Source organism: Bacillus rossius, chromosome 14 (genome assembly GCF_032445375.1).
Source record: "Bacillus rossius redtenbacheri isolate Brsri chromosome 14, Brsri_v3, whole genome shotgun sequence".
In the NCBI taxonomy this organism is placed as follows: domain Eukaryota; kingdom Metazoa; phylum Arthropoda; class Insecta; order Phasmatodea; family Bacillidae; genus Bacillus; species Bacillus rossius.
This window is the reverse complement of record NC_086341.1, coordinates 30,867,236-30,895,085: the sequence shown is the minus strand read 5'-3', so window position 1 is coordinate 30,895,085 and position 27,850 is coordinate 30,867,236.

Here is a 27,850-nt window from a genome sequence, read left to right as displayed (position 1 = left end):
TGGATTTTAAATTGAGTTTTGTAATTAGACACACTAAACGTAGGCAGTTTTTTCAAAGCTGTACAGCTAATAAAAATGCAGATAATAAGAACGCAATGAGTTTTGTGAGACAACTGTCTCTTACTAAAGCGAGAGGGATACTATTGCCATGTGGCTATCTTTTTAGGAAGTTTCGTTATTAAAAAATAAAATTTTGATATTATTGTATTTATTTTCATTCATTGTTTTTAATCATAAAACAACAAATATATAACAAAAAACATTTCTAAAATGGCTTTTTATCAAAATAGCCTCATTTCGACTGACACACGGTGCACTTATACAATCAAATCATTAGTTATAAGCATGTTTAGGAAAGTTTTACTCAGAAAAATAAAAAAATAGCAAATTTATGTGATTTAGAAAAATGTACGAATGTCTTTGATTTAAAAAATACTGTTAGCATAGTAATAAGAGATGCAAGATCAAAAAACATTTCAATATTTTTTTTTCAATCAATTTAGTTAATAATTTTGGTACAAAATTCATGCTAAATAAAAAACATTAAATGACTATACCATAATTATATAAAGTAATTTTGAAATTCAATTTTAATTTTGTCATATTTCTGATTGATCACATGTTTCTAGATATATTTAGTTTATAGTGATTAAGTATTATATGTTTTATTGTGATATTTTGCTGTTTTATTTATTTTTTTTGAAGCCACCATATAACCTTGTCCGTACATATTTGTTTATAAGCTATAAATTTTTTTTATATTGAAAATAGTTTTATAAGACATACATCAAAAGATTTAAAAAGCTCATAAAATATTTTATTTTTACCTAAATACTAAGTCGTAGTTATTCCCGAAGGTTTATATTATTACTAAACTTAAATGACTTATCAGCGCAAACTAATTGTAACAGACTTTCAACTTTAGGAATTTCCATTCAATTTCAAACAATGCCTTAAAAATGCTCAGTATGTAAAATTAAATGATAAAAGGTTGAAATAAAAAAATATGTCGAAACCAAGATGGCGTCTTTCGTTTCTCTCTTTCATCCCTTATGCCTTGCGTAGGTTATTCATGCTTCACTTATAAGCCTCAACTACACGTACTAACCATAATCGTCTTCCTGGCCTCCTTTAATTTTCTCGACATCGTTCGTCCTGTTTTCTCTGGTTCTTTAAGTCTTTGCAAGTTTCGCAAGAGAAGAGATGGAACAATTTTAAAAAAATAATGAAAGTTGGTCCTTTTTCCCTCATGAGGGTGACTCGAAACGTACCCATCCCATTGGCACGCAGCGCGGGGAAAATACACTTTACAAGAGAAATGTCCTGACTTTAACAAGCAGAAGTTCTTGTATTCTTGAGAGCCTCGTTGAAGAGGGAGGAAAGTATATTTGAGCTTATGGTAAGGAAAATACGTGAACACAGGGAGGGAACGAGTTTTAAAACTGCGGCGAATGGAGTAGTTTTTTTAATAGTACGATGTGAAAGAACACAGAAAAAATGTGCACCATATCATTTGAATCACAATAAATGGTAACCACAAATTATCTGGCTAAATTTTACTTTATGTATTTGAAAGTTTAATCATATAATGAGAAAGAATGTCTTCATTAAGACTAGTTTCAAATAACAAAAAATCTCGTGCAAATGCCATAAATGGTGGATGGTACCAGGATTAGCAAGATCATAAAACCAGTGCAGAGTGGTACAACTTGGATGCTTCTGCGGTGACCCTATGAGATGATGGTAAAGCATTGATGCCGGATTACAACAACGTTCACCAAGTTTCCCACTTGTTAAAAACCAGGTTATAACTCCTTGCCCCCAAGTAGAATCGAAAACATTAGTGACGGACGTTGGCGTTAGACTTTCGGTTTTCTCGGGGTACTCCTATTCACCCAACCCATAATTTCATCCTCTCCCAACGTCCAAATCACATCGTAGTCAACGAGATGTCGAGCCCTGATTCATCATCATTAATGCCATCACTAACCCGCGAATATAAAAATATCAGAAAACAAGCCAAGATCAAAAAGATGTCAAAAGTTTGAAACGTGGGTGTTTTGCCACACACTGAAAACACTAATAATCTTCCAATAAAATGCCAAACGCCAATAAAATCCTCAAATACCATCAAATCTTCAGTTATCAATGTATTCGATAGTCGAGGAAAACGATTTAAAGGAAAATATTAGAAGAAATGAAGTAAATTACATAATTAAACAGTGATAATCTCTGAAGTTTATTAGATTTTTAATATTTATATTTTTTTCGCATTTCGAAAGTTACTGTTACTTACTGTGTAATAATATAAACGAAATAACAAATAAATTTTGATCCTAAAAACTTAGTTTACAAAAAAAAGTGTAAATCATTTCAGCACCCTTTGAAGGGGTCTAGCTCTGAGTATAACATTTTTCATACCCGAAGTCTTAGCCAAAACCGTAATAGAATGTGTTCTATTTTTCTGCTATATCCACGAGCGGAGGTCGTCCAGATGGCGGACCCACGTGTAGCAATATAAACTCGTATATAGCCACTGTTGTAAACATTAGGGGACGTAACACCACTTTTTGATAGTAAAATTACCTTTGAATATAGTTGGTAAAATAAAATTATCATAGACAGAAATAATACCAATTTGTAAAATACGAAATGATAATGCATTAAAATTTTAATAACTTTTAATCTCTGATTTAATGCATGTAGTTTTCGGTAGCAAAGTGGTATGGAGCGCGTTTGTGATGTTCGAGGGGTAATTTTTGATGTGGTTCAAGATTTATTTACTTAGTTTTTTTTTAATTTAAATACAAGATTACTAGATTATACATATTGTGATTTTAGGAAATATCTATTTATACATTTTGTTTATCTTATTTGCTGTAACATCATTAAATACCTTGGTTTTATTATTTCATACTAGGTAGATTTATTTGACTTAAATTAAATTGTATATTCACAATTAATTTAAACTTAAAACTAATTCTACAATTACAGTTTATTAGGAAACGAATTTCCATAAATTATTAATAAATAAACAAACACTTCATAGAAACCCACACCTTGTGAACATAAATGAAAATGGGACGTGGTTTTCCTTCACTCTAGATTTAAGTTTTTTATGTGAACTATGTGGATTTCTTTGTCACACTCGGTTACAACAATTGTTAGATATAATTACTCAAATTAAGTAGTAAAATAAGTTAGTAATCTAGTAACATAACGGTAGAATTTTTTTTTACTGTTGAAATGAAATCAGCACAATTAATGCTGTGAATTAGCTAGACGAAAGTCTGTTTAATGTAATATTACAAATATATAGTTACGGCCTTTAAGTGGAGAACTGGGTTCATAAGAGAGAGCCAAATTAGGTTTTACCATTAAGTTTTATTACAGATTTATTAATTACTAATATTTATTTTACTAATAAATAATTGTACTTAAAATGTCGATCACCAATAACTGGCACTTAAAAATGTTTATTAGCAAGTCACTCAATGTCTATCAGGTTCGCACTCCTCACTAGAGCTAGGTTAAACAGTGGTTCGCCCCTTATCTCGCGCCTGTCCACACTCATAATCATGCGCCACTCGGTCGCACTCGCTCGATCCCGTCGCTACGCGTCGCGTCACTCTTGAGGGGGTCTCTCACCCTCTTTGTCGATGTCGCACTTCCCTTCACTCGCGGAACTCTCCTAACTCACGTAACTCGCCCGAAACTCGCCCGGAACTCCCGTGAAGGTTGACGTCGTCCTTTTATACTAGTGGGTCATCTTTCCAGAACCGACGAGAGCGTTGGTGACGTGTCGCGTCATCCCGGGCTGACCAAACGCCCGAAAAGTTCAGAAAGACGGCACCTATTCACACCACTCCGCGCGGCGTCCCGTGGAATTCCCAAGGCCGCTCAGCGATAGATAAAAGCGCCGAGGAAGGACGATGCACGGGGAGTGTAGGGGGGAAAAGCCGACCCTTGTAAACCGGCCAGTCACGCGTGGCATTCCCTACGTCAGTGAACGCCACGTGACACGACGCGTGATCCCAGTGGCCGTGCAGGGCTGCCAACCAGCTCCAAATCTGACGCATGTCGCGGTCTTGTCTGCTTTCGTAACAATATCATAAATAAACTACATTAAAGCAAATTCATTTTCTCTTGTATCCTTTAATTATTATATTACTAGATTTTTAAACTATCTTACCAATAAAAAGAGAATCTTGTTAATTTCAAAATTGCTCTTTTTTAAAAACAAAACCAACTGTGTCATATTTTTGCGCATGATCTATAGAAGTTAAAAAATCAAATTATTATTCACCAATGTTTAGCCAAAAAAAGGTGCAATTTCCATTGTACATTATTTTCTTAAATTGACAAAACATGTTTATCCTTCCTCGATATGCTTTCTGTGGTCAGCAACTGCGTTTCTTGGTTTTCTGTTAACATTTTAGATATCGTGTGTATGGAGCTAGGAATTCTTTCTTCTCTTCTGCTTTACAAACTTTTGTGCACATTTCTATACCCATGGATATTACATAAGTTATAGCAGAAAAAGGGCATCGTGTGGAGTGGCCTTTAATTTATCGTGCGTCGCATCAATTAACTGACCACCCCACTACTACTGAACTCAGCCAGGCTACATATACTAGCACCTCAACTTCTTATTTGATCTCAATTAAAGTATGTCTGTATATAAATGAAGACTTTCTGTATAGTAATTAAATAATACTAAATATAACAAAAACTGCATTTGAACCACTAGAGGCACCATCTAGTTAAATGCATAGACAACACAGAACATATAGTGGAAGTATTTTTAAAAATATCACATACCAATACTGTGGACTGACAAGAACAGTAAATAACAGTTAAAAAAAAATACTTTTGACTACACATCGACTCAAAGATGAACCCAGCAATGAAACTAAAAATATATTCTGGAAAACACAACAGCTATGGCACAGACAAACACAGCAGCCTTCACAAAAAAAAAAACAGCTGGGACGTTTTGGGAACTGACATATACTGCTGTTATGATAGAGGACAATGTAAAACAGGTGTTTTTGTCTTATTTTGGCTTATTTTCTGAGAGTTTGTCTATTATCTCTGTGTCCATTCTGTATGGGTTTTTTTTCCTTGACGTACAGTGTATACCAGCAATGGCCAGTGTTTAATTTTTTTTTCTTTTTAAATCATCACTTTCATTTCCAACACAAACATCAGGTAGTCACACTTTCGAAGCACGTTATGTTGGTAATATCCTGCTGGAGTGTGTTTCTGGTTTGTGCGTGCATGTGTTTGCGTGTGTAACTTCTGACAGGAACCCATCTCTCGTGGACGGAAACATCCGCAGTGGCTGCGGCTGGCGCTCTGGAGCGCGTGGCGGTGAAGAGGTCAGGCCGGGGTCGGCTAAACCCGGCGCGGCCGTCTTTTAGCGAACAGCCCCCCCGCTGGAGAGAGCGACCCTGGCGGGAGTTCAGGGCACCACCGGAGCGACGGAGTGAGGGCGGTAACTTAATCCCTCTCAGGGGCGCCGACACGGGCGTGTTGATTGTGTTACGGTCCCCCCCCCCCCCCCACAAACCCCTCCAACGAGAGAAAACACCCTTGGCCCCGGCAGGACCAGCCAACACCCACACACATACATCCGGGGTGTCCCATAACTACAGATGTCAGTTTTCCTGCAGAAATATTTTTTGAATAATTTTCCGCTAATATAAAAGTAAATTTTCTGCAAAACCAGGAAATATTTCAACTCACTATATTTTCATTTAAACAAACTGTAGTTCAAACAAATATAAACAAATAACAAAAAAGTGAGCTGCTAGAAGAAAGACAAAATGTACTGTTTATACAGTCATACTACAACAGCTCTATACCATCGTTTTAATTTAAAAGTTTTTACGTAAAACATTTAATGGTAACACAATTTTTCACAAATGCTATTCATAGTTCGTAATAGGGGATACATACTATACTCTGTACACGCGTACACACTACCCAATACAAATATGGTACTTTTACGTTTATGTATAACCTAACTTGAATTATGTAAATCTGAAGGGTTTAAGGGGAAAAAAGGTCTTGAAAAGGAGATACATTTTTGCAGAAAAATTTCCAATTGAAAAATATTCCTCGGAGAACTTTCTCATTCACATCTGTTCCCATAACACAACGTCAACCTGAGAATAGTTGATAGGCGAATAACAAATTATGGTTATGAATATAATTATTTACACAGTGTCATATTTTTTTGTGTTAGGGGCATTATTTTCAAAAGTTTTTAATTCCCCACCCTGCACAAAATGATTATATACTTAACTAATTGTTACTATACATTCATAAACAAATCTCATATTGATAACAATTAATAATCAAATTCAACATTCTATACTTTTAAGGAAAAAATCTTTACATAGCTTAAAACCACTATTTTGTCGATTTAATTTCACTATCCTCACTGTAAAAAAATAACATTGCTAAATTAGCAATTTATTTGAAAAGATGGGTAATGAAAGCAAATAATTAGCTTTTTAAGCAAGGTAATTTTTTTACAGTGGTAATATTCAAAGTTACCAGATTCTTAGTTGTTACGACTTAATTAATGCAAAGAATTTTTTATTTTAAAAGTATATATTTTTTTAATTTTATTTTAAACTAACTAATAGCCCAGGACTTCGCTCGCGCAGTCTCAGGGTATTGCTGATATTTTACCATTGTAAGAAAATTATGTGTATAAGTAGTTTCAATTTTTTTACTAATGTATAGTAAAGCATGCGTCTCTCCATCGTTCTTCTTAACTGGAATGTATCCCCACCACAGCAGATAATGCAACATTAAAAAATGTTCCAGTTGATTCTGGACTTCCGGAACATGAAGTCCCTTAAATAGTCGAAAACCATTTTGGACATTCTATAGTGTTTTAGAACATCCTGGATGATTCTAGAACATTCTCGAACATCCTGGAACATTCTCGAACATCCTGGAACATTCTATAACATTATCAAACAATATAGAAAGTTCTAAAACATTTGAAAACATTGAAAACTTTTGAAAGATTCTGAATCTTTCTAATACATTATCGAATATTCTACCACACACTGAAACAATCAACAACAGTATCGAACATTCTATAACATTTTGGAAAATTTAAGAACCTTCATGAACACTCTGGCCAGTCTCGGATTCTTCGGCAGTCGATTCCTAGCTGCTTCACCGACTTCCCGTGAGTAGTTCATTGGTGCGATGCCCTCTTTTGACACCCGTATCTTCTAACTACACTCCTGCATTTCCCAACCGAAACCTTCTTCATGGATGGGGGATGGAGAGCTAGGATAACATATAACCCCCCTGTAGCTGCGGGAGTGGGTTGCGTTGTTATAGCGACACGCACAGACAAATCCTGAAAAATTTCATGTAATTTCTCGGAAGTTCCGAACCTTTCTAGAACACTCTTGTTATCTTAGTCTGTCATCTGATTCTATTACAATAAAAAAATATCCTAAATCATTTTCGGTCCATGCATGAGAAATCAGTGTGTTACGAAAAGATTTTCACCACCAACAGACAGATACTGCTACTAAACTCTCAATATCAATGGGAGACCAAGGCCTATCTGCCACCATAACTGTGAATTGAGGGCAGTGGATAGTTGTGGAAAAAAGTGAGTGTTTACAAACACACATTTAAATGTAATTCATATGTATTGATTGTTATAAATAGTAAGGTTATTATTTATGATTGCATGGTTAACAAACTCAAATAATATTGTAATTAGGTGCAGGGTGGGGATTTAAAAATTTAGAAAAAAAAGCCTGTAACTAAAAACTACAACAATCTTCAATTTTTATTTAAATTCAGAACCATGATTCACTGGCCTGTCGTCTGTTCTCGGCTGGCCGGCGAGTACCGGGACATACCGTATACGTGTTCACTCCGCCTCGGAGGACTGGCGTGGCAACTCCGCCCCCAGGTGGGGAAAGGGGGCGTGTCCGCTGGAACGACAACCCTGTGCCGCGGTTCCGCGGCGACACGCATAATTGGCGCTGCGATCACCGCCCAGGGTTTTCGCGCCCGACCTGTCGATTTTTTTTCCCCCGGACGCGCCGCTCGGGATCTGATTTTCCTGGCGCCGCCGCTGAAGTAACCGCTAAAGCGCAAACGGGCACGGAGCAAAAAAAAAAATCCCTTTTGGCACAGCCTACCGACGTAGGTAGCTTTCGGAGTACCTACCTATTTCTGTTGGCAGTGTTCTGGAAACATTTATAAATTACTGAAAAATTTTAAGAACATACTATACATAACTTCCTAAATAATCTCCAATATATTAAACATTTTCTAATATTACATGCTTTGAATATGTTTGGAATGTTTTTAACTCATTGCACCCAGCATCGAATATCTTATAATAAAATGTATATTATGCCTACTAAAGAAGTTATGTATTTTTGACATTTAAACATTATTTTTCCTCCCTTGCACTGATGTGTGGTTGTATAAAAATTTGCTTTAGACCAAATTCATTATGTTGTTAAGATAGTTGAACATAAATTCGAGCAAATTTGATAGTAAAAAGAGATTTGATTTTTTTTTATTTCAACCCCCGTTTTCACGGTGAAGATTCATCAAAAATGGGTTCAGCCAATGGTTTTAGATAATGTTTAGGATTTTTAAAAACAATTATAAAAGTTTTTTTAAAATATACTAACTAAAACATTTATGATGATTTTTATCTTTTTACCCTTGCTATTTTCACCCCTTGCAGTAATGGTTGGCACTTAAAAATTAACTTTTACGTAAGTAATAGACATTATTCAGAAAGTAAAATAATTAAAAACGTATTCAATAATGTACATAGTACACTAGTGTACTTAGTTACATTTATTTAAGCACGTAATGGAAAAATTATGACAGTGAATTGTTACGATGCGTGCGCACCATGCAATGAAATTTTCACAAGAAGATGGTGGACCCAAGTATATGAACATAATTCATATATATTCAATTTCATAAAATTAGGGGTCTTAACAAACGTATTGGGATGCCAAATGAAACTTTATGATAATAGAACTATCCTGGAATATATTTGTTAAATTTAAATAAATATAAAAGAGTAATTTAAAGTTTTAAAAACCTAAGGATACTCCTATCACAACATATAAAACAATCTTTTGTCAGGCTTTGTAGTGCAATGGTAATAGTGTGCGGTTAATAAGCTAAAGGTACTTGGTTCAAAACTCGGTAGTGGAAAAATTATTACATTATTAAATGACGGATTACTGATTTATACAAATTGTGCTTTAAGTAAATATAAATAAATTTTATTTGTTTATCAGATTTCTATAATATTATTAAATACATAGCGAAGTCTATTTTGTTTATTATTTCATAAAGTAATATTAAATAAATTATATTTTTTAGGAATAAATTCGCACAGATAATAAAAGCTGAAACTTAATAAAAGTACAAGTGTCCTTTATTAATTGTTAATTAGAAGTCATATAACCTATGCGCAAACTATTAGGAATTAAATTTTAATTTTTTTTAATGAGTTGGGTAGTATTATTATAAAATTTATTTTCAAAAATCAGATCGAAGCAATGGTTTAGTACTTTTTCAAATCTTTTTAATTTTTTATCGGAGACGTTTCATTATATAGTTTAACCTGTCGCTCTGCGAATTAAAGGTTTCAATAGTCGACGTAGTTGCTCTGGTAGCGAATTCTATCGGTTGCGAAACTACTTGTAAGTCGCGTTCAGAAATTTAGTGATTAATGTTGCATACTAGTTCGTGTAATGAACACATTTATTTATTGGGAATATTAGTTATAGAATTTGCATTTATAAACATTTTCAATATTATTTAGATAAGTGAGGTTATGTTCCTGAATGTTAAATTTATTTGCATTACAAATAGAATTTATAACATTACTTTAAAAAAATAAATAAATTTTAATAAACTTTCAGTATACGTATTGAATTTTATTTATAATTAAAGTAATCTGGATTATTTTACTAATTTAATATCAATTAATTTTAAACACATTTTATATTAATATTTATAATAAGTACTTATTTAGTTACTTTTGTTGCAATTAATTTCAAAATAGTCCATTGTCATAAATAATAAAGAAATTGTTATAACTACTAACGCGCGTACATAAATACACACCCCTTTTTAATAATCCAACCCTTTGTTTTTTCCAACAGCTTACTTCAAAAATTGTTTCAGACCAAATATTTACATGATTTTATTTTTAGTTGTTTTAAAAACTATTTTGTGAAATCACTTAAATACTTGTAGTACAAATAGATTTCCAAATAAATATTACATTTTGATGAAAATTTTGTTTCTGAAACACTTCAATGAAAACCAATTTGTTAACATTGATGCAATCGTAACTATTAAGCGTATTTACTGGAAATGATCCAATTTAATCTAGTTTGCTTCTGTTTGTCGCATGGTTACAAACCACACGTTTATTAAAATTTCGATATTTTCTGTCGCATCGCGTCTTTCTGTCGCATCTGTCGCTCTTTTATGTTTTTACTGTGGCAACCGAGACCGCGGTAGTTTATTTGCTTTCGTTTAGCCTGCAGAAGAGAGACATCCTCCCACCCACATACACAAATATATAATTGTAGTTGCGAAATGTTCTAGTAAACGTATTCCTAAACAAACCGAAATTTTTTTAAGGATAACGCACCTGCACCTGCACCTGCACCTTGTATTTCTGCATTTAAGGCCTCATACCACTGGAAACAGCTTCAGAAGAAACCTGCTTGAGTTATCAGGACGGGGTATGTTTATGAAAAGTATTTAAAACTTGGTTTATGGCGAATGAGTAGTTCTTTTTTCATATTTATTTTTTAAGGGGCCCGCTTAGTCAGGGGGTGTATCTGTGTTAGTGACGCGGGATGATAAGTTCAACGACCTCTGGTGCTTCTAGCCCGGTATCTCCTTTAAACGCAAGGTTCTGAACTGGCGCTCAGTTTTCACGTTATGCATACGACAACTATGATATTAATTTGATCTGTAGCCATTACCTTAAATGGCAAAAAAATTAAGATAAAGGTACTTACAGGATACTTTATTGGGCGTTTCATGTCTAAATATTATTCTGAATACACGCCTTTATCCCTTTTCACTTTACAAAAATACGTTTTTAAAACTGAATACCTACCCTAAGCCCATTCTGAAATGCTTTTCATAAACAGACATTACTCAAATATTTTGAACAGTTTTCAAATCGCGTGATTTTTCTGAAGCTTTCACACAGTATGTGTAGGCTACTTAAGTAGGCGGGACCCTTAAACGGTATTTCTAGAAGAGTAAAAATAGTAAAATAGGAGTTTATAGACATTTTTACAGGTATAACGTTGGTACAGATTCTCAAAAGTACTCGAATAACTTGCATTACACCTTTATCTTAATTTTTCCTCCATATAAGTTTTCGTTACCACATATTTCATAATGGCCCTCGCCCTATGCACGACGAGAAGACTGCGCGACAGATCACAGCCTTGCGCTTAGAGGCGACACCGAGCTAGAAGCACCAGCGAGCGTCACACTAATCGTTACGTCTCACTAGCACATACACACCTCTGACTAGGTGGGCCCTTAGCATACCGAACATACGAAACTTAACTTAGGATCACGGATTTAATATTAAAATACCGATCGAAGTCCCCTCGTTTTCCTGATCCTGAATAAGAGAATGCATGTTAGATCCAACACTGTGGGATTTCTGTCACCCGCGTGCACAATAAAATATTTTATTTTTTTGGTAATATTCATAAACATGTAATGGAAATTATTAGCCTAAACTTGCGTTTGAAAAAATTACCATGAATCCATGGTAACTTTCCTGTAATTTTTTTTGTAAACTTCAAATGAATATAAAATTTAACATAACGTATTATTAAAGATAAGTTCTCAAATAAATTTATAAGTAAATATTCATTTTTCTCTTTTAAACTTATAGCGGAAGAATGCGGCAGGTGCAAAAAGCGACAGAGAGGGATAAAATTTAACTAATCCCCAATTTGTTGAATTTATAACCTCCCCAACCGATATTTGGTTCCACGTTTAAGACCCTTATCAAAACATTCTTACTATGTGCGGTTATTTTCCATTAGTGTTTCCATTATTCTTCTTTGCCTCTCAAGCAAAATATGTATTGTACAGGTAGGAGGACTCATTTAGTATAAAAAGCTAACTTTCAGTTCGGGTTATTTTCTAAAAGTTTTATCCCAGAGGCGCGTAAGATAATGGGACCACCAGTAGGCGTATTATAATGCTTTTCCGAGCCACTTTGCCTCGATCTTGGCGCTCATGAATAATGAGTCAATGTGGAGGTTGAGATCAAAGCGTCGCCGGCTCGGTACCTTCTCGTCATGAGCGTGAAGCCGAGACAACCACCTGGGTCCCACACGAGAGAAAGTTAGTTCATCAACGTTCGCTAAGTTACTTAACTTCTATCCATATGTTCATCGAGGCATATAGTCACGGGCGAATCAATCAAGTAATATATATGTTAAAAAAAAATTGGTTGTCTGTAATGTCGGTTTACGGATGATAGTTTAACGTGACAACGTCATAACCAAACATTGATGAAATGATTGCATACTTTAATGAATAAAATTGAATCATTTTAATTGAATTATCATTATTTTTATGGATACGAAGAATGAGTGGAATGAAATCTACAGTTTAATTGATAAATTTACTTTTATTTGCACTCATTAATTCAAATATGTTTATTACTTTAACGAAGAGATTATTTAAACTATAACTTTTATATATGTTTGCTATTTAACTTCTTCCAATCTGTGTTATTCTGTTAAGGATAGGACGATGATAGGAAAAGTAGGAAACGAATAGGAGTGTTTCAAGTTTAATTTTCCTCGAAAAAGTCAAATCGATGTTTGTTCCAATCGAGTGGAAGAGAAATAGATGCAGCGCAAGCGTACAATGAGCGTAACGGGACACAGCGTAACGGGACAAGGTGCATAACGGGACACTTTTTCGTGCGTGGAACAGGCGTTCATTGATTTATTAGACGTTGTCACGTCAAAAACTAAAAAAAAAAAACCTAGTCGGTTTTCTCGGAGCGAATGCGAAACAAAAACTGAGACACCCGACCAAAAACGTAACTTACTAAAGAACCATAGAAACAAAATTTCTTGGAAGTTTAATTTAACCTATTTTATTTGTCGAATCAACTTTAAACTTTGTAAGTAAATGTAATCCGGATGACGCGCGTCACCAAGTGTAATGTATGTGACTCGTTAAAACAATCTAAATGACCCCAAACTCAAGGGGTTTACTAGTAGCCATTTGAGAGTTCCACTATCCACCTCCTGGCCCCAACAGTAGATCGGTTAAACGGTAACTAACTATTGTATTGCCATCCAGATTACATCTCCTAGCAAAGTATCAAATCGATACAACAAATATAGAAGTAGGTTAAAACCGACTTCCAACATTTTTTCACACAGTTCGTTAATTAGTTTTAAGCGATGCTAACAAAAGCGTGTTAGTAAAAATATGTTCTTGAGAAGTAAAATTATATTCTTCTCAGTTATGATAGTAGTCTGCAAGTGATGCTGGAATCACAGTGGTGCGACAGAAGTGATAGAACGACGCGATTCCACAGTGAATTATCAGATTATTGTGAACATGCAGTTTGTGTTTTAACGTGTCTTTGTCAATCACGCGACAAACAGAAAGAAAAAATTAAATTTTAAATGTTTATTGTTATTTTATTCTGACTACATGTATAACCGTCATCAACATTACCAATCGGTTTTAATAGATCTATTTAAGAAAAATAATATTTTAATCAAAATTATTCTGGTAAATCATTCCATGAGAACGTATTAAACCATTTTAGAAACTATCTTAAAATTACACGTTTACTGATTATAGTAATCAATAAATAGGTCTACTTTAATATACCTAATTAGAAAACTTAATTCTGACGCTCATTTCAGAATCTTGGCGCCCGCGACGCGATGGAAATAGGAAAATCTTTCAAATCGGGAAATCTATCGCGTCCGCGAATTTTGTGGCGCTGACGTCGCAAAAGTATCGAATGTGATTGGTTGGACTTTTTTTTTGTGTCGCATTCATCTCTTTCCCGTCACGCTAGTCTCGGTATTATTATCCCAGCTTTGGCAATAGTAAATGTATCCTAATAAATGCTTACCAAAAGACAAGTGCCTTGAAAGAAAGCAACCAGCATAGTCTGAAAAAAAAATTCTTCTCCCCCTCCATCAAAAATTTAAGAAAAATGAATTTTTAAAAAAATCCGGAACATCCTACAGCTTTATGTAACTTCCACTGGTGTTTATTTTTTCGTATTCTTGATATTAATATTTTTAATTAAATAATCCTGTGGATTTATTCCGATAATTCTGTTCAACTTTTTGTTGGGTCTATAATTTTCACACAACATATTTTATTAACTTATTTCCCCAGGTTAAAAATGTGAACATAATTGTAGACACTTGCGTGACTTTTTACGGCTATTAAATAAATTGAAGAAAATTTGAGACGGAACATAAAATACAAGAGATATATCGTTAAGAATTTACGTAAATGCATTCAAATAACAGTAATGATACTACATTTAAATAACTAACTCAGAATGTGGACCTAAGCTAGAGGGGCCCACCTACCTGGCTATACATAGAGTGTGCAGATCTCAAAAATTAACACACACGATTAAAATAAACTGGTTGAGATATTCAAGTGGCGAGTATTATCTGTGTTCGAAAATCATCTAGGAATTCGCCGAGTGCGGAAGAGTTGTTCTATTTCCGTGGTTCGTTTTTAATTTTTTTTATTCATCTTTAAATTAATATGAAAGCACTCAAGGGCCTTGCATTACATTTCATCATAATTTTTTCGCCATATAATGTTATGGTTACAACTCACATCTCATAGTTGCTGTATGCAAGTCGATGCAGTTCAGAGCCTTGCGCTTAGAGGCGATATCGCGCCTATAATCCCGCCAGACCTACACAAATACAACCGTATGTGGATGGGCCTTCCCGATGTAGCACATATACGTATTAATGTTCTCTGGGTTTGTGTTTCTCCGTGGTATCACGGTTTTTTTGTGTTTTTTTTTGTTCTCGTCAAGATGATAACGACGGTGCTCAGGCCGAGTGTTCCGCACGCTCGCGCACGCAATGCAGTGGCTTACAGAGCTATCAGCACCTGCGCAGTTTGTTTATGAGTTGCCAACCGTCGCGAAATGACGCGCCCGTTGTGCATTCACGTCACGTCAAGTCCGTCGCTCCGCGCCGCGGTGACATTTCCATCGCTGGTCTCGTTTCAACTGAAGTTGGCGATGCTGGGGCCCTGTAACCGCTCTCCCCTCTCTCTCCCCCAGAACAGTGTCCCGAGGAGAAAGAAGAGGCACGATGCTTAAAGTTAAGCTGGCGTGATGTAGTGCGCGTGTGTCTAGACTCGAGAAGCAACTTAGCGTGCTTCGCGCGAGGGTGTAGCAGGGAGCCTTTAAACACGAGCTGGTAAAACGCCGCCTAAATTAATGAGCGAGGTAAGTTATGCCTGGTGGCGAAGCGTAAATCTGGGGAAACGTGTGGTTTGCGGAGGAAAAAAAAAATGATTTATCATACGCCACCCAGCGCCAACAACAATCGCGACAACGTTGCTTGAACTCCGTTGCAGCGAGTTCAAAACCAAGGTTTACCAGAAGATATAACACACGTATTTGCAAAAAATGTGCGTTTTACGAAATATCAATTTTTGAGACGTTAACTTTGAAGAAGGCTAATTTTACCTCTCTAAAGAAAAATTATTTTCCTTAAAGTAATAATTTAATCAAGCATCAGAACAACTTCAAAACTAATAGGTATATGAGAAAACAAAATTTATATTTAAAAACCTTTAAATTTTTTTTGAAAACCCGCATTGTTTTAAGAGCATTAGAAAGGAAACATTTATGACAACTTTAGAAAAGCGTTGCACATACATTATATGATGGTTTGCGAATAGTAAGGATGCGTTCTTTTCTTATGTAACTTTATCAAAGGATACTGCGTTATAAATATTATATTTATTAAAGGAAAATAGAACTGAAAATACGTATGAACGTATTCTTTCGGTCCGCAAACTACCTGGTGTTTTAGAATAAATAAAAAAAAAACATTTTGGATGGTAATATGTGTTCAGAGATTATTTTTAGCACATTTATAATAAATTTTTAATTCTATTGCTCAAAGTTGATCAGTTTTAAATAATAATAGATGCATACATAAAATGGAAAAAGCACTTTTCTGGTTCTAGCAACGGTGTAAGAGACATTTTTAATGTAAGCCATAACAGTTGCATAAAACTACGGGTTTGAATAGTCCTTTTACGAAAGGCGGCATCGGCGATTGTGATAGCATCATTGCCACTATTTAGAAAGTCAACAACAAATGCCTGGTATTGTTGTTGATTGTATTTCTAAGTATTCTTGAAGCTAAATGGTACTTTAATATGGTATTTCAGAATAGTAAATGTTTCTAGTCCCCGCAGAAAATGTTGAGTAACTATACGAATATGAATACGTCGCACGCTTTTCTAGCCTATCGGAGGCACGCGCAGAACTGGTGAGTGTATGCACTTAGAAATAATGTATTCCGTGGTATCAGAGATGCAGGCAAAATATCGTGAAGCTAATATAACTTCACAATTAAAAACTAATTGATACACAATAATGTTTTATACGAGAGCAAAAAAAATCTTAATTTGGTATTTACTCCAAAGTTATGTTGCAGTAAAACAAACGTTTTCTTGAACCTTGGATAATGTATTGGCAGTAAAAGCAAGCTTGGGTTGTATTTGGAAATATTTTGCTACAAATTTCTAAATTATGAAGTTTATAATTACTATAGCAGAAAATTGCTTGTATATTAGATTTGTTTTAATAAATATCACCTTGTTTAGATTTTTTGTTTTATATAACTGAATTGTGTTGAGCATTTATTATACTCTACCTTCTCTTTAGGTGAAAAAAAAAATATAAAAAGTTAAGTCTTTTTGAACGCAGTCTCTTAGAAACTAGATTATTAAAAATGCAGGCCTTTTTAAAACGTAGGATTACAATAAGTTTCTGCTGTTCATTAAAATTTATTACTTTCAGCAATCACACGGTAATTTATTTGTCAACTTTTAGTTTTAACAACGCCAATGTTCTAAAGTGAAAGTCACTATGGATGAAAGTTGGTAGTAAACAAACGGTTGCTGTGCAGTTGTACAGTTGCTTATATAGTAATTCTGTTTAACAGATTCTCGAAGGTTCCTTCCCAGGAATGTTCGAAAATATTGTCATAATGAAGTGAATTTTGTTAAAATAATATTTTAACAACACATCAGCAATTAATTAGTATTAAAATTTATCATAACCATAACATTATATATGTTGGGGAGTTTGTTTTCATATTTAATTTAATAATTAACTTGGCAAACATTGTACATAAAAACGCCATAACTTCTTAAATCCATTATCAGTACTACCAAGGTTTGCAGACCAAAATCTCGTACACGAAGTGTTACGTGATCCGAAGAACGAAAAAAGTTGATTCTTATACAAAAATAATAATCTTTATTAATTCTCAGAAAATATTTTTAGTGGAACCAATTATAATAATGATTAAATGAACGTTGAATATGAATTTAAGTTTTAATGTATTTCTTTAACATTGAAAAAAATATAATTTGATCACTACACAACGTATAGAAATTAAATCTTCGTAATACAAATACATGAACAAAGAGTATTAAAATATTATGTTTTGTAATTAATAACCCGTCTCTTTGGATTTATTGCGTTAGTATTTATGCTGTTATAACTCTTTATTCGCACTTAAGCATTAAGTATCACTTAACCTCCATCCAAAACGCAGTGAGCTAGCTTGCAGTCTTCCCATTAAGTTTCAAAGTCTGCAATTTCATTGTAGAAGACAGACAAATTAATTTTACTGTAGGTTTTTAATAGAAATACTCTAAAAATAATTTTGCTCTTACTCTTTGATTTCAAATGGATGTTGGACTTATAAATGTTGTATAAATTAAGCACTTAAATGGTAAATTTCGTACGATCTTAACATTTCCCTGACCAAACACAGGGAGATATATTCAATGCATACTTGATGAATTCCCAAACAATTTCTTGCATAATTGACTAAAGATATGGGTTTAATTATAATGATATTGTATTTTTAATGGTGATTTTTAATTTATTATAAGTAGGTAAATATAGTTCATATGAGGACAGGGGAGGGGGGAGGGGGAGCCGGGGAGCCACGGCGACCATCTTGGATTACGTCACTTCCGGCGGCCATCTTGGATTACGTCACTTCCGGCGGCCATATTGGATTACGTCACTTCCGGCGGCCATATTGGATTACGTCACTTCCGGCGGCCATATTGGATTACGTCACTTCCGGCGGCCATTTTGTTTTATCCGCCATTTTGTTTTCTAGAACATTCCGACATTTCAAGTTTCGTCCGCCATCTTGAAAATCTTTATTTATTATCCGATTTTAATGAAAAAAATTAAAAATTTATAAAAAATTAAATAATCAAAATTTTAAAATAAAATTTAAAAAATATATTATTTAATAAAATTTTAATTAAAAAACCTACGCATCAAACACCCCACTCCTCTACATTACGAATACACCATCTAGCACCCCGCTCCTCTGTTAAAATGACATCATCATCGAACACCCCACTCATTCCTGTTACAATTTTTCGTTACACCACATTCTTTAAAATAAATTTATTATCAAAATAAAAAAATATATACCATCGTTGTCTGCGGAGGCAGCCATCTTATTTAGTGGAGACCGCCATCTTGATTTCATCTGATGGATGTCGTCATCAGGTGTAGGTTTATGAAGTACGTTAGTGTATATAAGGCCGAGTTTCAACTCTCTACCAACATTTTTATGAACCTTATAAGCCAAAATCCACAAAAATCCAGTCATTTTGTTGTTAACGTCATTTTTTCATAAAGTCTTATCATTTATAGGTTTTAACTAAAATATATGTTATTAATACTATCGTTGTGGATGCGATAGTTAAAGTAATCATATTTTTAAAAACATTTATCACTCCATCTTAGCGGACCAGAAATTTTTCAGAGTCCTAACTCACAAGTAATATTCTCTTCTCATGTTTGCGTACTCATGTTTTAAAAGCTGCATGGAAGCAGATATTTTAATGTTTGTGTATAATTACATTTCACCATTCTGTAAGACATTTATAAGTATCAGTACCTCGTGGGATATTGGTTCTATATTAAAAATAATAAACAATATGTAGGTAAAATTGTATTTACTAAATTAAGAACATATTTTACACAACCAAAATGGAGCAAAAACAGAAACTAAACATCAAAAAACTGAAAATTTACAACAAAAATGGAAACTATACATCAAAAACATAAACTGTACAACAAAAATGGAAAACTGTACAACAAAAATGGAAACTGTACAGCAAAAACATAAACTGTACAACAAAATGAAAACTATAAAACACAAACCATGTGCCGGAAATTAGGCATTTCGTCACTTTTTTAATTTATTCTATAATTTTAAATTTTTTTTTGGGGTTTCCATTTTTTTAATTTGTCTGGTGGTTAATGGGGGTGATTTACTTTTTGTTAGGCCGGTGTACGCCACCGATTTAAACTTGGTGCCAGTGGACCGAAGCCCCTTCCCAGGGGGCCAATCTGATATTTTGCTGTCTAATGTGGACATGGTCAGCCCGGTTGAAATTTCTCTCGCCTGCAGTCACGCCCCGAGTTTGTAATTTTAATTCCCTGCATGACCAAAACTGCTTTGAGCAGCTCCTGGGCTGCAAGCTGCTACCTTGTAGAGGCCTGCTGAGAAAAGCATGTCTCGTCACGAAGCAGTCTCCAGTGGAGCTGCGTTCCCACCTTAGTGGCTATTTCTGCCCCCCCTTCCTCTCTCTCCTCCTCACTTTAGTTCTGAGAAATTAAGCTAAGAGCAGTGACCGGACGGGACGATGACCTGATGCAAAAACCTTCTCCCGGGTCCGACAGACACATCCCTGACATCTAGCGGCAAAAAAAGTAACCGCGGGCCTGGTCGCCAGCGTGCAGAGCTTACCCTCATGACACCTGGTGGCAAGACTGCTCACCACCTCAAGTAGTTCCCCCTTACGCCGCTAGAAGGCAGCGTCGCGGTGCCATAAGGCACTATGCTTTCCTCTCGCGGCCCGGAGAAGTCGATTGTTCTTTGTTTTCGTTTCGGTCCGGTAGAGAGCGCGCATGTCGTGTTGTTGCCACGACCGCCTCGGACTCCTTCGGAAATTTTCGGCTTAGAACCGAACCTACCCCCTCCTTTGACCCGGGGCCTTACCGCCCGATTTAATTAGGGGTTTTGGCCGATTGCGGGGCACTCAGCCCTCTGACCTCGGCTACTGACCTCGTCTCACCTACGTCCTCTGCGCTAAGAGGCTTTTTGCGGGAACGGTGATTTTCGCGTGCACGAGAATGTAGTCAGTTTGCTTAAGGGATGTGATCCCGTTTGTACAGTAGCCAGGCAGAGGTAGTTTTTAGAAAAGTCATGCGTAGTTAAATTTTTATTTCTTCTTATTTAATTCTAAAAATTCCGGTTTCGTCCGCGCATCCTGATTTCTCGGTCCGCGGCATCCTGATGGCGCGAGACACCTAGTGAGCTCCGAACTCTACACCCTGGTTGGTGAGTAATTTTTTTTCTTTTCCCCCCCCCCCTTTCCCGTTTGTTGGCCTTTTGCGCCGACAATATAGGACTGTCTGGAAGCAAGTCTAATTCGTTTTGAATTTGATTTGGGTTTCAGACAGGGTCGAAGTGCTGGAGAGAGAAATCGCTCCCAGCTTGTGGTCCTGCACCTCCACTGCGGGTCACGTTAGAAGAGAGGTTTCCGCGACCCGACGTTATTTTTTGAAGACCCGGGTGGTAATGTGAAATCAACATCCCCCCCCCCACTTTCTAGCTACGAACTACATAAATCAAATGAATAGCCTACCAGCGAACAGTGCTTTCCTCAAGAATATGTAGAATCAACAAAACTAATCAGCGATGTAATTGTTGGGACATTCAAATTTGGTGCAATTTTTAAATTTTAATTATGTAATAATTTTTGCTAAGGTGTAACATGTACTGTTTTAATTACTCCTGGGGCGCCCCCTTTTAACTTTGTTATTTACTAAGAATTTTATTGTCAGGTTTGAATAATACGAACACAAAATTCCTTAATAATAAAACAGGGAACCTATAGACCAAGCTACTTGTGTAGTGTTAATTTATTTATGATATACCTTGTTCCCTTAAAAGATCCACCAGCTCCCCAGTTGCTTGTGTCAGGGAGTTCCAAATTATCTTGTTCTCCACCTCGTGCCACCTCTGGTCAATAACTTAATTGTCTCATTTTTCTTACCCAGCAGTTTCCACGGCTCTTTTTTTAATTAATTTAAAATAATTCAACTTTGAGGCACGAGGGGCGTAACAATTGGTAGCAGAGCATGGTTTGGTCTATAGGCATACCCAAATCGAGTAGGCATACCTAAAAAAAAAAAATAATAAAATAAAATATATATATATATATAAAAAAAAATTAATTAAATTTTGTGATAGCAAGTTTGTAATAATAACATTGTGAACTGATCGCTGGTACACCCGGTAGTTATATTGCTTTTCTATTTTAAAGTTATGATTGAGTTTTAAAGGCCCGTGTGGACTTAGTCTGCGCGCGGCGCAAGAAGTCGCGGCGTCCGGTCCGCTAGCAGGCCGGCAGCGAGACTTGTCTTATCTCTCGCCTCAGCTGGCGTCCCCCCCCCCCCCCTCCCCATCACCCCGCTTGAGCCAGCGACACGCCCGTTATCTGAGGGCGACGACACGGCCCTGTTCCTCCCGCACACCCCTCTCCCTTGACCATCGTGGGAGACGACCTTGCGAGCGGCAGGTCAATCCCCTTGTGGACATATACAGGTGGTGCAGGTCAACCTGACAGGGGACGTTCGCGCAGTTGTCTGAGTAGTACGGCGACTCTTTACGCAAATAAGTTTGGGCACATACCCCCCCACCTTGAAAGTGTGACTTACTCCCCGCGCATTGGGGTTAGTTGGTAGTTTATATTAATATAGGAAGCCTTAGGAGGTATTTAAAATTAAGATAGTTGTTAAGAGAGGAGTATTTATGGTGTACGTTTGAATCGTACATGTGTGTTAAATTTTTGTTTTAATTAGCAGTAATTTACGTCCGAGCAGTATGTTTAAGCCGGAGTTATTGCTGTCAGATGAGCTGACCTATGAGTTACAGCTACGCAATTTGCCCTCCAGTGGCAATGTCCAAGTCCTCAGGAAGAGGCTCAGGGCCGCCCTTCATGATGGTGTGCCCACTAGTGTAGCGAATTTGGATTTAGATGTAACTGAAGAATTCAACCTTGCTTGCGCCAAGTTTTATGATATATCGGCTTTCGTAAGCTATCTAGATGTGGAGGAAAATTTACCCAATGTCGAGCGACATATAGTCAGGCTAAAACATGTTACCCGACGTTTGCAAAACCTGAAACAGCTTTCGGCAGACCTTCTCCATGGAATTTATATAAAAGAGGTAGAACGATGTTTGCAACAGACGGCAGGTTTCCATTCAAAATTGGCGGCGAGAGCAGCCGTTTTGGAAGACACACGACGCAGTCAGCATTATGTGGCTGGGGCACAGGCATTAGGCATCGATTGTCCCGCCTTCCCGGAAGGGGACGCTCCTAGCTTGCCCCTGGGAGTAGAGCAACCCGACACGCGACAATCAGAAGTACGGGCGACGGTAAACAGACAGGAGACGGAAACGAGCAGATTACCAGACGCAGCCCCTGACTCACAGCCACTAACGTCGCTTCCAAACCAACCGATACACGTATCTACCACTCATTCAGAGCCGCTTGTGCAGTCGACGACAGCGGCGACAAACATTACAACGAGTCATGTGACAACCCACCCCGTCACTAGCGTGACATTTTCACAGGGATTACCAACCTTGGCACACCAAATGACGCAACCATACCCACCAAACATGTTTTTCCAGTATCCGATCGCTCAGGGCTATTTTAACCCTTATGCTCAATTTCAGCCACAGTTTCCTTCATGGCAAACCACCCCACTTCCGAGTGCTGGTATTCTGCAGCCGCCACTCACAACGCCCCAGCTCACTCCACCACAAATCAGCCCCTTGGGTGCGACTCGGGAACAGACTCAGTCGCACCCGGTGTCACACCAGCCTTCACCTCAGCCGGCAGGAGCCGCGGCTCAGCCCCACGACTCAGTATTGCGGAGCACGACAGCCCCAGAAACTGGCTACAGTTTCTATGGAAAAATCACCCATCCTGTAGAAAGGCTACTCAAGGAATTGCCAGAGGCGTCGGGTCTGGACGCACACAAACTGATTGATTTCCTTCGAGTCTTGTTAAAGCTACGACAAAAGGGAGGGATTCCCGACAAACAAATTTTTGAAATTGTTTACCCGTACACCCAAGCTCCCCTAAGTGAGAGGATCATGGCAGCCATTGAGAATGACCTCACTTTCGACGAGTTTCATGAAGACGTGTTAAATTTTTGTATACCGAGTAGGCTACTCACAAACATCCGGTTGGAGTGGTTTAACCGACTGCAGCAGCGTAATGAAGCCTTGCCAAATTACGTGGCTGACATACGCGAAGCCAACCAGGTACTCAGGCTAAAGGTTTCCGAGAGAGAGGTCGTGAGTACTATTCTAGACGGTTTGAACCCAGCGGAGCGCTCGCGCTCAGTGTTCCAGGCACGCCCCCAAAATTATGCTGAGCTTGACAAACTTTGCGTACACGCCACAAACATAGAATACGCTGATTTTCAGCGAAATAAACAAGCCACATTCGCTAGTCAACAAGGTAGCAGCGCGGGAACGGAGCGCAGTAATTCGCAACATAAGAAGGCAGCACAGAAACATCAGGGCAATACATTTTTCTCTTCAAGGCCACAAGGGAGATATCAACAAAATGCACATTGTACTTTCTGTAAAAGAGACGGGCATTCCCTGGCCCAGTGTTACCACAAAAACAACAAACAAAATGGCGACACTCCAAAAAACGCATAACGCGGTGGCCTGAACAACCTTATTCAGGGCCACCGAAAAATTCAAGTGTTAAAAATTTTTCTTATAAGTGGGAAGTTCAACTTGCGCCAAGTAATGGCAGTACACAAGAAACACCATTACACAAAAACAATAATCCTAACAACAAGGAGTCCAGGAATAAAAGTAACAAGCGAGGTCACAAACATAAAGAAAGAAAGCACAATAGCAGGAGAAATAACAAAAATAAGGGATATGGTAATTCAACGCACACGTACTCATGTAAAACGTGTGTTGATCCTACAAATAAGGGCAAGAGAAAGTGCCACCAAATTTTTGGTAATATTCCTACAGTAATTCCGTATGCAGTAACAACGATTGGCGAACACACTGTACCGGGACTAATTGATACAGGATCAGCGCGCAGCCTGATTTCTGGGCAGTTATTTAACAAGTTAAAACAGAGCAAATTAATTCTAAAGACTGAGACCACTAAGTTACAATGTTTCACAGCTTCAGAGCAGCCATTAAATATTATGTTAGCAGTTGTGATCAAGGTGAAGATTGATTTATATTCATGGAATTTCCCATTTTTGGTGTCTGATCAACTTGCCACAGACCTAATCTACGGGTCTGATTTCATTGCCAAGACAGGTCTAATCATTAATCTTCAGGCGAAGAATTTCGTTTTCAAATTCAACATGGGTAATCCTATTCCTTGTGGGACCCCTGAACAAATAGTTTCAGCTCCGGCCGAGCCAACGGCAGCCATCTTGGATCAGGGTAACACCACTTCACACGAGCACCTTAATACACAGCAGCGGGCCGCCATTGATAAATTATGCAGAACTTTTCCAGATGTCTTGACTAGTAAATTAGGTCGCACAAAATTAGTCGAGTACCAAATTGAGTTAGCGGATAAAATACCAGTGAAATCTCACCCTTATCAATTTTTAGGCCCTAAGATGCAGACGATGCGCAATCATGTTCAGGAGCTTTTGGAAAAAGGGGTAATCGAACCCTCGACCTCCGCCTACAGTTCCCCAGCTTTTCTGGTGCCTAAGGGCAAGGATCAACAACGATGTGTAATTGATTATAGAAAAGTTAATGAGAAAATAGTGATACAAAACATACCTTTGCCAGACCTAAACACTGCTTTTCATTGGTTCAGTAAAGCCAAATATTTTAGTGTGTTTGATCTAAATTCTGCCTACCACCAAATTCCCCTTACTGCGGATTCAAAACCCATCACAGCCTTCTGTGTCCCTTGGAACTTGTACCAATACACAGTAGTACCTTTCGGACTTGCCACGGGAGCCCAAGTACTAACTCGACTCCTGGATCAGATACTAGGAGATCTAAAATTCAAAACAGTGTACAACTACCTAGACGATGTCGTCGTATATTCAGAAACATTTGAAGAACACATCAAACATTTAGAGGAAGTCCTAAGTAGATTTCGTAAAGCGGGGTTAACTGTCAACACAAAAAAGGTTAAGTTTGCAGTCCAAGAACTGTCTTTTCTAGGACACCTGGTTTCTAGCAAGGGAGTCACCATTGATCCTTCACGTACTCAAGCTATTCGTGATTTTCCGCCTCCCACAAACCCTAAGGGTATTTCACGTTTTATTGGTATGGCAAATTTTTACTCAAAATATATTCCTAATTTCGCTGAGCACGCAGCACCACTAAATACGTTGCGTAAGAAAAACACACCTTTCACATGGGGTCCGGAACAAGAAAAAGCTTTTAATTTCCTGAAACAGGCGATTTCTTCCCCGCCTGTACTCCGCATGGCAGACTTCACCAAACCTTTCATTTTACAGACTGATGCGTCCAGTGTGGCTATAGGCGCAGTACTGTCACAGGAAGTCGAAGGCTGTAGACAGCCCATTGCGTTTGCGTCGCGGACACTTACCCACGCCGAGAGGAAAGCCTCCTCGATCTACGAATTAGAATGCCTCGCCGTGGTATTTGGCATTGACAAATTCCGCCAATTTATAGAACACAGGGAATTCCTGTTAGAGACAGATAATCAGGCATTAGCCTGGCTTTTGGCACACCCGAAACAATTAGGGAAACTCGGGCGATGGATTGCAAAAATTTCCTCTTTGAAGTTCAAAATCCAACATATTCGGGGCACACAGAATATAGTAGCGGACACACTGTCTCGCATGTTCGAAAACCCAACTCAGACTCCGCCCGAAGGAACACCACTCTTATGTCAAGCCCTATTGACAGACTTTCCGTTGGCATTTCAGGATTTACAGAGCCAGCAGGAAGCTGACCCACACATTTCCAGTATTATTAAACGTTTTAGTTCAGGAACGGCGCCAAAATACTTTAGGATGTCTAAGGGGCTGTTGCAAAAACGCACCCCCCAATCAAAAACATACAAAATCGTGCTCCCGCAAAATCTACGTAATATGATATTCCATTATTATCACACCTCGCCGGTGGGCGCACACCTCGGTATATATAAGACCATTCAGGGTATCCGACGTCATTTCGTGTGGGACGGCATGCACAAGGACATCACCGAGCAGGTGAAACTATGCAAAATCTGTGCGCTGAGTAAGCCAGCGCAGAACACTCGTTTCGGTTATTTAACTTCAGATGTGGCTGAGCGCCCCATGCAAAAGATGTTTATCGACTTTGTCGGGCCTTTCCCGCGCTCAAAGACAGGAAACACTATGCTGCTGGTGTGTATTGACGCCTTCACAAAATTTGTCTGGCTCATCCCCATGCGAAAAGCCACCGCAGAAAACACTGTATCTGCGCTACGTAATCAGATCTTCAAGACGTCGGGAGTCCCGTCTATAGTAGTGTCAGATAATGCAACCCAGTTCACGGCTAGGATTTTTAAGAACATGTGCTTCTCACATGGCATTCTGCACGTCACAACCTCGCCTTATTATCCACAGCCCTCGCATGCTGAGAGATTCAACCGCAATCTCCGGTCTGCTCTAATAGCTTACCATGCGCAGGAGCAGGATAAATGGGATTCGAATTTGGTGTGGCTGCAAATGGCCTTTAATTATGCACATCATGAAGGACACAAAAGTACTCCTTTCGAACTCATGTTCACTTACCGACCTAATACCCCTCTTTCAAATCTTTGGTCTTTGAATGACCTATTGCCCGATGATCCGAGAGACATCAGGGAGATTTGGAGACGAGCTCGTAAAAATCTCAACCTGGCTCATGAGAGCAGAAAAAAGAAATACAACGAAAACAGATCTCCTAACCCTTATAGGGTAGGCGATTTTGTGCTTTGTAAGGCACACCCACTCAGCAAGGCAGTGGATAAGTTTTCCGCCAAGCTGGCGTACCGCTGGAGAGGTCCTTTTCAAATACAGCGATTTTTAACGCCAGTTACGGTTAGCCTAGCTGACCCCAGTTCAGGAGAATTCGTGACCAGAGCGCACATCTCCCATCTAAAGAAAACACATGCTGACTTAAAGTAGATGTGTTTAATTTCTTTCCCCTAACACAGGGGACTCTCTAATATTAGGCATGCCAGAAATCCTCGAGGTCTTAAAAATCCATGGTACTAGAAATAAGAATGCTAGCTTTACGTTGTATTAGTTTTAAGTGGCCACTTAGTTAATAAGCTCTTAGTTAATAAGTTTGTTTAAGGGTTATCGATATGTTGTGCCTGAGAGGCGGACGCGTCTCAAAGGTGTTAGAATATAAGTAGTAGGATACAGGCGAACCTGGTACTAGTTTTACTG